This window comes from Carica papaya, chromosome 8, assembly GCF_054855325.1.
Source record: "Carica papaya isolate Zhongbai chromosome 8, ASM5485532v1, whole genome shotgun sequence".
Taxonomy (NCBI): Eukaryota; Viridiplantae; Streptophyta; class Magnoliopsida; order Brassicales; family Caricaceae; genus Carica; species Carica papaya.
The window spans coordinates 16,080,511-16,094,178 of record NC_142316.1 but is presented as its reverse complement, the minus strand read 5'-3'; the positions used below and the strand labels follow the sequence as shown (position 1 = coordinate 16,094,178).

General features: G+C 46.6%; 7 non-coding genes and 21 pseudogenes across 7 annotated transcripts; all 28 read left to right on the top strand.

Annotated features, from left to right (window-relative positions):
• Nucleotides 1–89: 89 nt before the first annotated feature.
• LOC148243041 (5S ribosomal RNA) lies at nt 90–207 on the top strand (annotated as a pseudogene).
• A 203-nt stretch (nt 208–410) lies between these two features.
• On the top strand, nt 411–529 carry LOC148243040 (5S ribosomal RNA; annotated as a pseudogene).
• Nucleotides 530–738: 209 nt separating this feature from the next.
• LOC148243039 (5S ribosomal RNA) lies at nt 739–857 on the top strand. Its single transcript, XR_015815320.1, has one exon. It is a non-coding gene; the product is annotated as a 5S ribosomal RNA (ribosomal RNA).
• Nucleotides 858–968: 111 nt separating this feature from the next.
• LOC148243038 (5S ribosomal RNA) lies at nt 969–1,087 on the top strand (annotated as a pseudogene).
• Nucleotides 1,088–1,296: 209 nt separating this feature from the next.
• On the top strand, nt 1,297–1,415 carry LOC148243037 (5S ribosomal RNA). The gene has a single exon (XR_015815335.1). It is a non-coding gene; the product is annotated as a 5S ribosomal RNA (ribosomal RNA).
• A 562-nt stretch (nt 1,416–1,977) lies between these two features.
• LOC148243036 (5S ribosomal RNA) lies at nt 1,978–2,096 on the top strand (annotated as a pseudogene).
• Nucleotides 2,097–2,655: 559 nt separating this feature from the next.
• Nucleotides 2,656–2,774, top strand: LOC148243035 (5S ribosomal RNA; annotated as a pseudogene).
• Nucleotides 2,775–3,335: 561 nt separating this feature from the next.
• LOC148243034 (5S ribosomal RNA) lies at nt 3,336–3,453 on the top strand (annotated as a pseudogene).
• A 205-nt stretch (nt 3,454–3,658) lies between these two features.
• On the top strand, nt 3,659–3,777 carry LOC148243033 (5S ribosomal RNA; annotated as a pseudogene).
• A 296-nt stretch (nt 3,778–4,073) lies between these two features.
• LOC148243032 (5S ribosomal RNA) lies at nt 4,074–4,192 on the top strand (annotated as a pseudogene).
• Nucleotides 4,193–4,401: 209 nt separating this feature from the next.
• On the top strand, nt 4,402–4,520 carry LOC148243031 (5S ribosomal RNA; annotated as a pseudogene).
• Nucleotides 4,521–5,081: 561 nt separating this feature from the next.
• Nucleotides 5,082–5,200, top strand: LOC148243030 (5S ribosomal RNA; annotated as a pseudogene).
• A 558-nt stretch (nt 5,201–5,758) lies between these two features.
• On the top strand, nt 5,759–5,877 carry LOC148243029 (5S ribosomal RNA; annotated as a pseudogene).
• Nucleotides 5,878–6,082: 205 nt separating this feature from the next.
• Nucleotides 6,083–6,201, top strand: LOC148243028 (5S ribosomal RNA; annotated as a pseudogene).
• A 558-nt stretch (nt 6,202–6,759) lies between these two features.
• On the top strand, nt 6,760–6,878 carry LOC148243027 (5S ribosomal RNA; annotated as a pseudogene).
• A 205-nt stretch (nt 6,879–7,083) lies between these two features.
• LOC148243026 (5S ribosomal RNA) lies at nt 7,084–7,202 on the top strand (annotated as a pseudogene).
• A 557-nt stretch (nt 7,203–7,759) lies between these two features.
• On the top strand, nt 7,760–7,878 carry LOC148243025 (5S ribosomal RNA). The gene has a single exon (XR_015815219.1). It is a non-coding gene; the product is annotated as a 5S ribosomal RNA (ribosomal RNA).
• A 205-nt stretch (nt 7,879–8,083) lies between these two features.
• Nucleotides 8,084–8,202, top strand: LOC148243024 (5S ribosomal RNA; annotated as a pseudogene).
• An 833-nt stretch (nt 8,203–9,035) lies between these two features.
• On the top strand, nt 9,036–9,154 carry LOC148243023 (5S ribosomal RNA; annotated as a pseudogene).
• A 209-nt stretch (nt 9,155–9,363) lies between these two features.
• LOC148243022 (5S ribosomal RNA) lies at nt 9,364–9,482 on the top strand (annotated as a pseudogene).
• A 563-nt stretch (nt 9,483–10,045) lies between these two features.
• LOC148243021 (5S ribosomal RNA) lies at nt 10,046–10,164 on the top strand (annotated as a pseudogene).
• Nucleotides 10,165–10,369: 205 nt separating this feature from the next.
• On the top strand, nt 10,370–10,488 carry LOC148243020 (5S ribosomal RNA). The gene has a single exon (XR_015814526.1). It is a non-coding gene; the product is annotated as a 5S ribosomal RNA (ribosomal RNA).
• A 207-nt stretch (nt 10,489–10,695) lies between these two features.
• LOC148243019 (5S ribosomal RNA) lies at nt 10,696–10,814 on the top strand. Its single transcript, XR_015815762.1, has one exon. It is a non-coding gene; the product is annotated as a 5S ribosomal RNA (ribosomal RNA).
• Nucleotides 10,815–11,377: 563 nt separating this feature from the next.
• LOC148243018 (5S ribosomal RNA) lies at nt 11,378–11,496 on the top strand (annotated as a pseudogene).
• Nucleotides 11,497–11,701: 205 nt separating this feature from the next.
• LOC148243017 (5S ribosomal RNA) lies at nt 11,702–11,820 on the top strand. The gene has a single exon (XR_015815692.1). It is a non-coding gene; the product is annotated as a 5S ribosomal RNA (ribosomal RNA).
• A 561-nt stretch (nt 11,821–12,381) lies between these two features.
• On the top strand, nt 12,382–12,499 carry LOC148243016 (5S ribosomal RNA; annotated as a pseudogene).
• A 204-nt stretch (nt 12,500–12,703) lies between these two features.
• Nucleotides 12,704–12,822, top strand: LOC148243015 (5S ribosomal RNA; annotated as a pseudogene).
• Nucleotides 12,823–13,031: 209 nt separating this feature from the next.
• Nucleotides 13,032–13,150, top strand: LOC148243014 (5S ribosomal RNA). Its single transcript, XR_015816051.1, has one exon. It is a non-coding gene; the product is annotated as a 5S ribosomal RNA (ribosomal RNA).
• The last annotated feature ends 518 nt before the right edge of the window (nt 13,151–13,668 follow it).

Sequence of the window (13,668 nt, the reverse complement as noted above, 5' to 3'; positions counted from 1 at the left end):
GAGGTGCAGTGCGCACGAACAAGGAAACAAATGACGGGAAGAGGAAGAAAAGAGAAGGAGTGTATGTATTTGAAGCGCAAAATTAAACAAGTGGCATCATACCAGCACTAATGCACTGGATCCCATCAGAACTCTGCAGTTAAGTGTGCTTGGGCGAGAGTAGTACTCGGATGGGTGACCTCTTGAGAAGTCCTCGTATCGCAACAATTTTTTTTCAGATGGGTCATTCGATGTTACGCGCGACTGGATCGAGGGTCCACTGGTTTATACGCAAATGTGAGTCAAGAATTAGGGGCATTTTAATCGATATTAGAACGAGAAGGAGAGGTGCAGTGTGAACGCACAAGGAAACAAATGATGGGAGGGGGGAGGGAAGAAGGAGTGTATGTATTTTCAGCACAAAATTAAACAGGTGCGGTCACACCAGCACAAATGCACCGGATCCCATCAGAACTCCGCAGTTAAGTGTGCTTTGGCGAAACTAGTACAATGATGGGTTACCTCCTGGGAAGTTCTCGTGTTGCACCCATTTTCTTTTTTTCAGATGTGCCGTTCGACGTTACGCGCGACTTTAATTATGGTCCGCAGATTTATTCGCAAATGTGGATCACGACGCAGTGGCATTTTACTTGATATTTGAACGAGAACGAGAGGTGCAGTACGCACGCACAAGGAAACAAATGATGGGAGGGGGAAGAAAGGAGAAGGAGTTTATTTATTTGCAGCGCAAAATTAAACAGTTGCGATCATACCAGCACTAATGCACCGGATCCCATCAGAACTCCGCAGTTAAGTGTGCTTGGGCGAGAGTAGTACTCGGATGGATGACCTCTTGGGAAGTTCTTGTGTCGCACCAATTTTTTTTCAGACGGGTCGAGAATGAGAGGTGAAGTGTGAACGCACAAGGAAACAAATGACGGGAGGGGGAAGAAAGGAGGAGTGTTTGTATTTGCGGCGCGAAATTAAAGAGGTGCGATCTTACCAGCACTAAAGCCCCGGATCCCATCAGAACTCCGCAGTTAAGTGTGCTTGGGCGAGAGTAGTACAATGATGGGTTACCTCGTGGGAAGTTCTCGTGTTGCACCCGTTTTCTTTTTTTCAGATGTGCCGTACGACGTTACGCGCTACTTTTATTATGGTCCGCAGATTTATTCGCAAATGTGAGTCACAGTGTCGTGGCATTTTACTTGATATTTGAACGAGAACGAGAGGTGCAGTGTGCACGCACAAGGAAACAAATGACGGGAGGGGGAAGAAAGGAGAAGGAGTTTATGTATTTGCAGCGCAAAATTAAACAGGTGCGATCATACCAGCACTAATGCACCGGATCCCATCAGAACTCCGCAGTTAAGTGTTCATGGGCGAGAGTAGTACTCGGATGGGTGACCTCTTGGGAAGTCCTCGTGTCGCACTAATTTTTTTTTCAGACGGGTTGTTCGACGTTACGTGCGACTGGAACTAGGGTCCACAGGTTTATACGCAAATGTGAGTCAAGAAGCAGGGGCATTTTAATCGATATTAGAACGAGAAGGAGAGATGCAGAGTGCACGCACAAGGAAACAAATGACGGGAGGGGGGATGGAGGGAGAAAACGTGTATGTATTTGCTGCGCAGAATGAAACATGAGCAATCATACCAGCACCAATGCAACGGATTCTATCAGAACTCCGCAAGTTAAGGGTGCTTGGGCGAGAGTAGCACTAGGATGGGTGACCTCATGCGAAGTCTTTATATTTCACCCATTTTCTTTGGAAGTCCTCGTGTTCCACCCATTTTTTTGCAGATGATTCTTTCGACGATACGCGCGACTTGAATTATGGTCCTCAGGTTTATTCGCAAATGTGAGTCACGGCACCCTAGCATTTTACTTTATATTAGAAGGAGCACGGGAGGTGCAGTGCGCACGCACAAGGAAACAAATGACGGGAGGGGGAAGGAAGGAGAAGGAGTTTATGTATTTGCAGTGCGGAATTAAACGGGTGCGATCATACCAGCACTAATGCACCGGATCCCATCAGAACTCCGCAGTTAAGTGTGCTTTGGCGAGAGTAGTACTCGGATTGGTGATCTCCTAGGAAGTCCTCGTGTCGCAAATATTTTTTTTCAGACGGGTCGTTCGACGTTACGCGTGACTGGAACTAGGGTCCGCTGGTTTATACGCAAATGTGAGTCAAGAAGCAGGGGCATTTTAATCGATATTAGAACGAGAAGGAGAGGTGCAGTGTGAACACACAAGGAAACAATTGATGGGAGGGGGAAGGAAGGAGAAGGAGTGTATGTATTTTCAGCAAGAAATGAAACAGGTGCGATCATACCAGCACTAATGCAACGGATTCTTTCAGAACTCCGTAGGTAAGGGTGTTTGGGCGAGAGTAGTACTAGCATGGGTTACCTCCTGCGAAGTTCTTATATTTCACCCATTTTCTTGTGAAGTCCTCGTGTTGCACCCATTTTTTTGCAGATGATTCTTTCGACGTTACGCGCGACTTGAATTATTGTCCTCAGGTTTATTCGCAAATGTGAGTCACGGCGCCGTGGCATTTTACTTGATATTAGAACGAGTACGGGAGGTGCATTGCCCACGCACAAGGAAACAAATGACGGGAGGAGGAAGAAAAGAGAAGGAGTGTATGTATTTGAAGCGCAAAATTAAACAAGTGGCATCATACCAGCGCTAATGCACTGGATCTCATTAGAACTCTGTAGTTAAGTGTGCTTGGGCGAGATTAGTACTCGAATGGGTGACCTCCTGGGAAGTCCTCGTATCGCACCAATTTTTTTTCAGACGGGTCGTTCGACGTTAGGCGTGTCTGGAAGTAGGGTCCGCTGGTTTATACGCAAATGTGAGTCAATAAGCAGGGGCATTTTAATCGATATTAGAACGAGAATGAGAGGTGCAGCGTGAACGCACAAGGAAACAAATGACGGGAGGGGGGATGGGAGGAGAAAGAGTGTATGTATTTGCAGTGCAGAATGAAACATGATGGATCATACCAGCACTAATGCAACGGATTCTATCAGAACTCCGCAGTTAAGGGTGCTTGGGCGAGAAAAGTACTCGGATGGGTGACATCCTACGAAGTCCATATATTTCACCCATTTTCTTGGTAGGTCCTCGTGTTGAACCCATCTTTTTATAGATGATTCTTTCGACGTTACGCGCGACTTGATTTATGGTCCGCAGGTTTATTCGCAAATGTGAGTCACGGCGCCGTGGCATTTTACTTGATATTAAAACGAGTACGGGAGGTGCAGTGCGCACGCACATGGAAACAAATGACGGGAGGAGGAAGAAAAGAGAAGGAGTGTATGTATTTGAAGTGCAAAATTAAACAAGTGGCATCATACCAGCACTAATGCACTTGATCCCATCAGAACTCTGCAGTTAAGTGTGCTTGGGCGAGTGTAGTACTCGGATGGGTGACCTCTTGGGAAGTCCTCGTATCGCAACAATTTTTTTTTAAATGGGTCGTTCGACGTTACGCGCGACTGGAACTATGGTCCGCTGGTTTATACGCAAATGTGAGTCAAGAAGCAGGGGCATTTTAATCGATATTAGAACGAGAATGAGAGGTGAAGTTTGAATGCACAAGAAAACAAATGACGGGAGGGGGAAGAAAGGAGAAGGAGTGTATGTATTTGCAGCGCGAAATTAAATAGGTGCGATCATACCAGCACTAAAGCTCCGGATCCCATCAGAGCTCCGTAGTTAAGTGTGCTTGGGCGAGAGTAGTACTCGGATGGGTGACCACTTGGGAAGCCCTCGTGTTGAACCTATTTTTTTTCGAATTGGTTGTTCGACGTTACGCGCGAATGGAATTATAAACCGCTGGTTCATTTGCAAAGGTGAGTCACGGTGCCGGGGCATATTACTTGATATTAGAACGAGAAAGAGAGATGCAGAGTGCACGCACAAGGAAACAAATGACGGGAGGGGGGATGGAAGGAGAAAGAGTGTATGTATTTGCAGTGCAGAATGAAACATGAGGGATCATACCAGCACTAATGCAACGGATTCTATCAGAACTCCGCAGTTAAGGGTGCTTGGGCGAGAAAAGTACGCGAAATTAAAGAGGTGCGATCTTACCAGCACAAATGCACCGGATCCCATCAGAACTCCGTAGTTAAGTGTGGTTTGGCGAAAGTAGTACAATGATGGGTTACCTCCTGGGAAGTTCACGTAATGCACCAATTTTCTTTTTTTCAGATGTGCCGTTTGACGTTACGCGCGACTTTAATTATGGTCTGCAGATTTATTCGCAAATGTGACTCACGACGCCGTGGCATTTTACTTGATATTTGAACGAGAACGAGAGCTGCAGTGCGCACGCACAAGGAAACAAATGACGGGAGGGGGAAAAAAGGAGAAGGAGTTTATGTATTTGCAGCGCAAAATTAAATAGGTGTGATCATACCAGCACTAATGCACCGGATCCCATTAGAACTCCGCAGTTAAGTATGCTTGGGCGAGAGTTGTACTCGGATGGGTGACCTCCTGGGAATTTCTCGTGTCGCACTAATTTTTTTTTCAGACGGGTCGTTCGACGTTACGCGCGACTGGAACTAGGGTACACTGGTTTATACGCAAATGTGAGTCAAGAAGCAGGAGCATTTTAATCGATATTAGAACGAGAAGGAGAGATGTAGAGTGCACGCACAAGGAAACAAATGATGGAGGGGGGATGGAGGGAGAAAAAGTGTATGTATTTGCAGCGCAGAATGAAACATGAGCAATCATACCAGCACCAACGCAACGGATTCAATCAGAACTCCGCAAGTTAAGGGTGCTTGGGCGAGAGTAGCACTAGGATGGGTGACCTTCTGCGAAGTCCTTATATTTCACCCATTTTCTTAGGAAGTCCTCGTGTTGCACCTATTTTTTTGCAAATGATTCTTTCGACGATACGGGTGACTTGAATTATGGTCCTCAGGTTTATTCGCAAATGTGAGTCACGGCACCGTAGCATTTTACTTGATATTAGAACGAGCACGGTAGGTGCAGTGCGCACGCACAAGGAAACAAATGACGACAGGGAGAAGAAAGGAGAAGGAGTTTATGTATTTGCAGCGTGCAATTAAACAAGTGCGATCATACCAGCACTAATGCACTGGATCCCATCAGAACTCCGCAGTTAAGTGTGCTTGTGCGAGAGTAGTACTCGGATGGGTGACCTCCTAGCAAGTCCTCGTATCGCACCAATTTTTTTCAGACGGGTCGTTCGACGCTACGCGCGACTGGAACTAGGGTCCGCTGGTTTATACGAAAATGTAAGTCAAGAAGCAGGGGCATTTTAATCGATATTAGAACGAGAAGGAGAGGTGCAGTGTGAACGCACGAGGAAATAATTGATGGGAGGGGGAGGGAAGGAGAAGGAGTGTATGTATTTTCAGCACAAAATGAAACAGGTGCGATCATACCAGCACTAATGCAACGGATTCTATTAGAACTCCGTAGGTAAGGGTGCTTGGGCGAGAGTAGTACTAGCATGGGTTACCTCCTGCGAAGTCCTTATATTTCACCCATTTTCTTGTGAAGTCCTCGTGTTGCACCCATTTTTTTGCAGATGATTCTTTCGACGATACGGGCGACTCTAATTATGGTCCTCAGGTTTATTCGCAAATGTGAGTCACGGCGCTGTAGCATTTTACTTGATATTAGAACGAGAACAGGAGGTGCAGTGCGTACGCACAAGGAAAAAAATGACGGGAGTGGGAAGAAAGGAGAATGAGTTAATGTATTTGCAGCGCAAAATTAAACAGGTGCGATCATACTAGCACTAATGCACCGGATCCCATCAGGACTCCGCAGTGAAGTGTGTTTGGGCGAGATTAGTACTCGGATGGGTGACCTCCTGGGAAGTCCTCGTGTCGCACCAATTTTTTTTCAGACGGGTCGTTCGACGTTACGCGCGTCTGGAACTAGGGTCCGCTGGTTTATATGCAAATGTGAGTCAAGAAGCAGGGGTATTTTAATCGATATTAGAACGAGAATGAGAGGTGAAGTGTGAACGCACAAGGAAACAAATGACGGGAGGGGGAAGAAAGGAGAAGGAGTGTATGTATTTGCAGCGCGAAATTAAACAGGTGCAATCATACCAGCACTAATGCACCGGATCCCATCAAAACTCCGCAGTTATGTGTGCTTGTGCGAGAGTAGTACTCGGATGGGTGACCTCCTGGGAAGTCCTCGTATCGCACTAATTTTTTTCAGACAGGTCTTTAGACGCTACGCGCGACTGGAACTAGGGTCCGCTGGTTTATACGCAAATGTGAGTCAGGAAGCAGGGGCATTTTAATCGATATTAGAACGAGAATGAGAAGTGCAGTGTGAACGCACAAGGAAACAATTGATGGGAGGGGGAGGGAAGGAGAAGGAGTGTATGTATTTTCAGCAAGGAATGAAACAGGTGCGATCATACCAGCAATAATACAACGGATTCTATCAGAACTCCGTAGGTAAGGGTGCTTGGGCGAGAGTAGTACTAGCATGGGTTACCTCCTGCGAAGTCCTTATATTTCACCCATTTTCTTGTGAAGTCCTCGTATTGCACCCATTGTTTTGCAGATAATTCCTTCGACGTTACGCGCGACTTGAATTATGGTCCTCAGGTTTATTCGCAAATGTGAGTCACGGCGCTGTAGCATTTTACTTGATATTAGAACGAGAACAGGAGGTGCAGTGCGCACGCACAAGGAAAAAAATGACGGGAGTGGGAAGAAGGGAGAATGAGTTTATGTATTTGCAGCACAAAATTAAACAGGTGCGATCATACCAGCACTAATGCACCGGATCCCATCAGGACTCCGCAGGGAAGTGTGCTTAGGCGAGATTAGTTCTCGGATGGGTGACCTCCTGGGAAGTCCTCGTGTCGCACCAATTTTTTTTCAGACGGGTCGTTCGACGTTACGCGCGTCTGGAAGTAAGGTCCGCTGGTTTATACGCAAATGTTAGTCAAGAAGCAGGGGTATTTTAATCGATATTAGAACGAGAATGAGAGGTGAAGTGTGAACGCACAAGGAAACAAATGACGGGAGGGGGAAGAAAGGAGAAGGAATGTATGTATTTGCAGCGCGAAATTAAACAGGTGCAATCATACCAGCACTAATGCACCGGATCCCGTCAGAACTCCGCAGTTATGTGTGCTTGTGCGAGAGTAGTACTCGGATGGGTGACCTCCTGGGAAGTCCTCGTATCGCACTAATTTTTTTCAGACAGGACGTTCGACGCTACGCGCGACTGGAACTAGGGTCCGCTGGTTTATACGCAAATGTGAGTCAAGAAGCAGGGGCATTTTAATCGATATTAGAACGAGAAGGAGAAGTGCAGTGTGAACGCACAAGGAAACAATTGGCGGGAGGGGGAGGGAAGGAGAAGGAGTGTATGTATTTTCAGCAAGGAATCAAACAGGTGCGATCATACCAGCAATAATGCAACGGATTCTATCAGAACTCCGTAGGTAAGGGTGCTTGGGCGAGAGTAGTACTAGCATGGGTTACCTCCTGCAAAGTCCTTATATTTCACCCATTTTCTTGTGAAGTCCTCGTGTTGCACCCATTTTTTTGCAGATGATTCTTCGACGATACACGCGACTTGAATTATGGTCCTCAGGTTTATTCGCAAATGTGTGTCACGGCGCTGTAGTATTTTACTTGATATTAGAACGAGAACGGGAGGTACAGTGCGCACGCACAAAGAAAAAAATGACGGGAGGGGGAAGAAAGGAGAATGAGATTTTGTATTTGCAGCGCACAATTAAACAGGTGCGATCATACCAGCACTAATGCACCGGATCCCATCAGAACTCCGCAGTGAAGTGTGCTTGGGCGAGATTAGTACTCGGATGGGTGACCTCCTAGGAAGTCCTCGTGTCGCACTAATTTTTTTTCAGACGGGTCGTTCGACGTTACGCGCGTCTGGAACTGGGGTCCGCTGGTTTATACGCAAATGTGAGTCAAGAAGCAGGGGTATTTTAATCGATATTAGAACGAGAATGAGAGGTGAAGTGTGAACGCACAAGGAAACAAATGACGGGAGGGGGAAGAAAGGAGAAGGAGTGTATGTATTTGCAGCGCGAAATTAAATAGGTGCGATCATACCAGCACTAAAGCTCCGGATCCCATCAGAGCTCCGTAGTTAAGTGTGCTTGGGCGAGAGTAGTACTCGGATGGGTGACCACTTGGGAAGCCCTCGTGTTGAACCTATTTTTTTTCGAATTGGTTATTCGACGTTACGCGCGAATGGAATTATAAACCGCTGGTTCATTTGCAAAGGTGAGTCACGGTGCCGGGGCATATTACTTGATATTAGAACGAGAAAGAGAGATGCAGAGTGGACGCACAAGGAAACAAATGACGGGAGGGGGGATGGAAGGAGAAAGAGTGTATGTATTTGCAGTGTAGAATGAAACATGAGGGATCATACCAGCACTAATGCAACAGATTCTATCAGAACTCCGCAGTTAAGGGTGCTTGGGCGAGAAAAGTACTCGGATGGGTGACCTCCTGCGAAGTCCTTATATTTCACCCATTTTCTTGGGAGGTCCTCGTGTTGCACCCATCTTTTTGCAGATGATTCTTTCGACGTTACGCGCGACTTGATTTATGGTCCGCAGGTTTATTCACAAATTTGAGTCACGGCGCCGTGGCATTTTACTTTATATTAGAACGAGTACGGGAGGTGCAGTGCGCACGCACAAGGAAACAAATGACGGGAGGATGAAGAAAACAGGAGTGTATGTCCTGGATCCCATCAGAACTCTGCAGTTAAGTGTGCTTGGGCGAGAGTAGTACTCGGATGGGTGACCTCTTGAGAAGTCCTCGTATCGCAACAATTTTTTTTCAGATGGGTCGTTCGACGTTACGCGCGACTGGAACTATGGTCCGCTGGTTTATACGCAAATGTGAGTAAAAAATCAGGGGCATTTTTATCGATATTAGAACGAGAAGGAGAGGTGCAGTGTGAACGCACAAGGAAATAAATGATGGGAGGGGGGGAGGGAAGAAGGAGTGTATGTATTTTCAGCACAAAATTAAACAGGTGCGGTCACACCAGCACAAATGCACCGGATCCCATCAGAACTCCGAAGTTAAGTGTGCTTTGGCGAAAGTAGTACAATGATGGGTTACCTCCTAGGAAGTTCTCGTATTGCACCCATTTTCTTTTTTTCAGATGTGCCGTTCGACGTTACGCGCGACTTTAATTATGGTCCGCAGATTTATTCGAAAATGTGAGTCACGGCGCCATGGCATTTTACTTGATATTTGAACGAGAACGAGAGGTGCAGTGCGCACGCACAAGGAAACTAATGACGGGAGGGGGAAGAAAGGAGAAGGGGTTTATGTATTTGCAGTACGAAATTAAACTGGTGCGATCATACCAGCACTAATGCAATAGATCCCATCAGAACTCCGCAGATAAGTGTGCTTGGGCGAGAGTAGTACTCGGATGGGTGACCTCATGGGAAGTCCTCGTGTCGCACTAATTTTTTTTTTCAGACGAGTCGTTCGACGTTACGCACGACTGGAACTAGGGTCCACTGTTTTATACGCAAATGTGAGTCAAGAAGTAGGGGCATTTTAATGGATATTAGAACGAGAAGGAGAGATGCAGAGTGCACGCACAAGGAAACAAATGATGGGAGGGGGGATGGAGGGAGAAAAAGTGTATGTATTTGCAGCGCAGAATGAAACATGAGCAATCATACCAGCACCAATGCAACGGATTCTATCAGAACTCCGCAAGTTAGGGGTGCTTGGGCGAGAGTAGCACTAGGATGGGTGACCTCCTGCGAAGTCCTTATATTTCACCCATTTTCTTAGGAAGTCCGCGTGTTGTAAGCATTTTTTTGCAGATGATTCTTTCGACGTTACGCGCGACTTGAATTATGGTCCTCAGGTTTATTCGCAAATGTGAGTCACGGCAACGTAGCATTTTACTTGATATTAGAACGAGCACGGGAGGTGCAGTGCGCACGCACAAGGAAACAAATGGCGGGAGGGGGAAGAAAGGAGAATGAGTTTATGTATTTGCAGCGCGAAATTAAACAGGTGCGATCATAACAGCACTAATGCACCGGATCCCATCAGAACTCCGCAGTTAACTGTGCTTGGGCGAGATTAGTACTCGGATGGGTGACCTCCTAGGAAGTCCTCGTGTCGCACCAATTTTTTTTCAGACGGGTCGTTCGACGTTACGCACATTTGGAACTAGGGTCCGCTGGTTTATACGCAAATGTGAGTCAAGAAGCAGGGGCATTTTAATCGATATTAGAACGAGAATGAGAGGTGAAGTGTGAACGCACAAGGAAACAAATGACGGGAGGTGGAAGAAAGGATAAGGAGTGTATGTATTTCCAGCGCGAACTTAAACAGGTGCGATCATACCAGCACTAAAGCTCCGGATCCCATCAGAACTCCGCAGTTAAGTGTGCTTGGGCGAGGGTAGTACTCGGATGGGTGACGACTTGGGAAGCCCTCGTGTTGCACCTATTTTTTTTCGGATGGGTTGTTCGACGTTACGCGCCAATGGAATTATAAACTGCTGGTTCATTTGTAAAGATGAGTCACGGTGCCGGAGCATATTACTTGATATTAGAACGAGAAAGAGAGATGCAGAGTGCACGTACAAGGAAACAAATGACGGGAGGGGGGATGGAAAGGAGAAGGAGTTTATGTATTTGCAGCGTGAAATTAAACTAGTGCGATCATACCAGCACTAATGCACCGGATCCCATCGGAACTCCGCAGATAAGTGTGCTTGGGCGAGAGTAGTACTCGGATGGGTGACCTCCTGGGAAGTCCTCGTGTCGCACTAATTTTTTTTTTCAGACGGGTCGTTCGACGTTACGCGCGACTGGAACTAGGGTCCACTGGTTTATGCGCAAATGTGAGTCAAGAAGTAGGGGCATTTTAATCGATATTAGAACGAGAAGGAGAGATGCAGAGTGCACGCACAAGGAAACAAATGACGGGAGAGGTGATGGAGGGAGAAAAAGTGTATGTATTTGCAGCGCAGAATGAAACATGAGCAATCATACCAGCACCAATGCAACGAATTTTATCAGAACTCCGCAAGTTAGGGGTGCTTGGGCGAGAGTAGCACTAGGATGGGTGACCTCATGCGGAGTCATTATATTTCACCCATTTTCTTAGGAAATCCTCGTGTTGCACCCATTTTTTTGAAGATGATTCTTTCGACGATACGCGCGACTTGAATTATGGTCCTGAGGTTTATTCGCAAATGTGTGTCACGGCACCTTAGCATTTTACTTGATATTAGAACGAGCACGGGAGGTGCAGTGCGTACGCACAAGGAAACAAATGGTGGGAGGGGGAAGAAAGGAGAATGAGTTTATCTATTTGCAGCGCGAAATTAAACAGGCGCGATCATAACAGCACTAATGCACTAGATCCCATCAGAACTCCGCAGTTAAGTGTGCTTGGGCGACATTAGTACTCGGATGGGTGACCTCCTAAGAAGTCCTCGTGTCGCACCAATTTTTTTTCAGACGGGTCGTTGGACGTTACGCGCGTCTGGAACTAGGGTCCGCTGGTTTATACGCAAATGTGAGTTAAGAAGCAGGGGCATTTTAATCGATATTACAGCGAGAATGAGAGGTGAAGTGCGAACGCACAAGGAAACAAATGACGGGAGGGGGAAGAAAGGATAAGGAGTTTATGTATTTGCAGCGCGGAATTAAACGGGTGCGATCATACCAGCACTAAAGCTCCGGATCCCATCAGAACTCCGCAGTTAAGTGTGCTTGGGCGAGGGTAGTACTCGAATGGGTGACCACCTGGGAAGCCCTCGTGTTGCACCTATTTTTTTTCAGATGGGTTGTTCGACGTTACGCGAGAATGGAATTATAATCCGCTGGTTCATTTGCAAAGGTGAGTCATGGTGCCGGGGCATATTACTTGATATTAGAACGAGAAAGAAAGATGCAGAGTGCACGCACAAGGAAACAAATGACGGGAGGGGGGATAGAAGGAGAAAGAGTATATGTATTTGCAGTGCAGAATGAAACATGAGGGATCATACCAGCACTAATGCAACGGATTCTATCAGAACTCCGCAGTTAAGGGTGCTTGGGCGAGAAAAGTACTCGGATCGGTGACCTCCTGCGAAGTCCTTATATTTCACCCATTTTCTTGGGAGGTCCTCGTGTTGCACCCATCTTTTTGCAGATGATTCTTTCGACGTTACGCGCGACTTGATTTATGGTCCGCAGGTTTATTTGCAAATTTGAGTCACGGCACCGTGGCATTTTACTTGATATTATAACAAGTAGGGGAGGTGCAGTGCGCACGCACAAGGAAACAAATGACGGGAGGAGAAAGAAAAGAGAAGGAGTGTATATATTTGAAGCGCAAAATTAAACAAGTGGCATCATACCAGCACTAATGCACTGGATCCCATCAGAACTCTGCAGTTAACTGTGCTTGGGCGAGAGTAGTACTCGGATGGGTGACCTCTTGGGAAGTCCTCGTATCGTAACAATTTTTTTTCAGATGGGTCGTTCGACGTTACGCGCGACTGGAACTATAGTCCACTAGTTTATACGCAAATGTGAGTCAAAAATCAGGGGCATTTTTATCGATATTAGAACGAGAAGGAGAGGTGCAGTGTGAACGCACAAGAAAACAAATGATGGGAGGGGGGGAGGGAAGAAAGAGTGTATGTATTTTCAGCACGAAATTAAACAGGTGCGGTCACACCAGCACAAATGCACCGGATCCCATCAGAACTCCGAAGTTAAGTGTGCTTTGGTGAAAGTAGTACAATGATGGGTTACCTCCTGGGAAGTTCCCGTGTTGCACCCATTTTCTTTTTTTCAGATGTGCCGTTCGACGTTACGCGCGACTTTAATTATGGTCCGTAGATTTATTCGCAAATGTGAGTCATGGCACCGTGGCATTTTACTTGATATTTGAACGAGAACAAGAGGTGCAGTGCGCACGAACAAGGAAACAAATAACGGGAGGGGGAAGAAAGGAGAAGGAGTTTATGTATTTGCAGTGCAAAATTAAACTGGTGCGATCATACCAGCACTAATGCACCGGATCCCATCAGAACTCTGCAGATAAGTGTGCTTGGGCGAGAGTAGTACTCGGATGGGTGACCTCCTGGGAAGTCCTCGTGTCGCACTAATTTTTTTTTTCAGACGGGTCGTTCGACGTTACGCGCGACTGGAACTAGGGTCCACTGGTTTATACGCAAATGTGAGTCAAGAAGGAGGGGCATTTTAATCGATATTAGAACGAGAAGGAGAGATGCAGAGTGCACGCACAAGGAAACAAATGACGAGAGCGGTGATGGAGGGAGAAAAAGTGTATGTATTTGCAGCGCAGAATTAAACATGAGCAATCATACCAGCACCAATGCAACGGATTCTATCAGAACTCCGCAAGTTAGGGGTGCTTGGGCGAGAGTAGCACTAGGATGGGTGACCTCCTGCGAAGTCCTTATATTTCACCCATTTTCTTAGGAAGTCCTCGTGTTGCACCCATTTTTTTGCAGATGATTCTTTCGACGATACGCGCGACTTGAATTATGGTCCTCAGGGTTATTCGAAAATGTGAGTCACGGCACCGTAGCATTTTACTTGATATTAGAACGAGCACAGGAGGTGCAGTGCGCACGCACAAGGAAACAAATGGCGGGAGGGG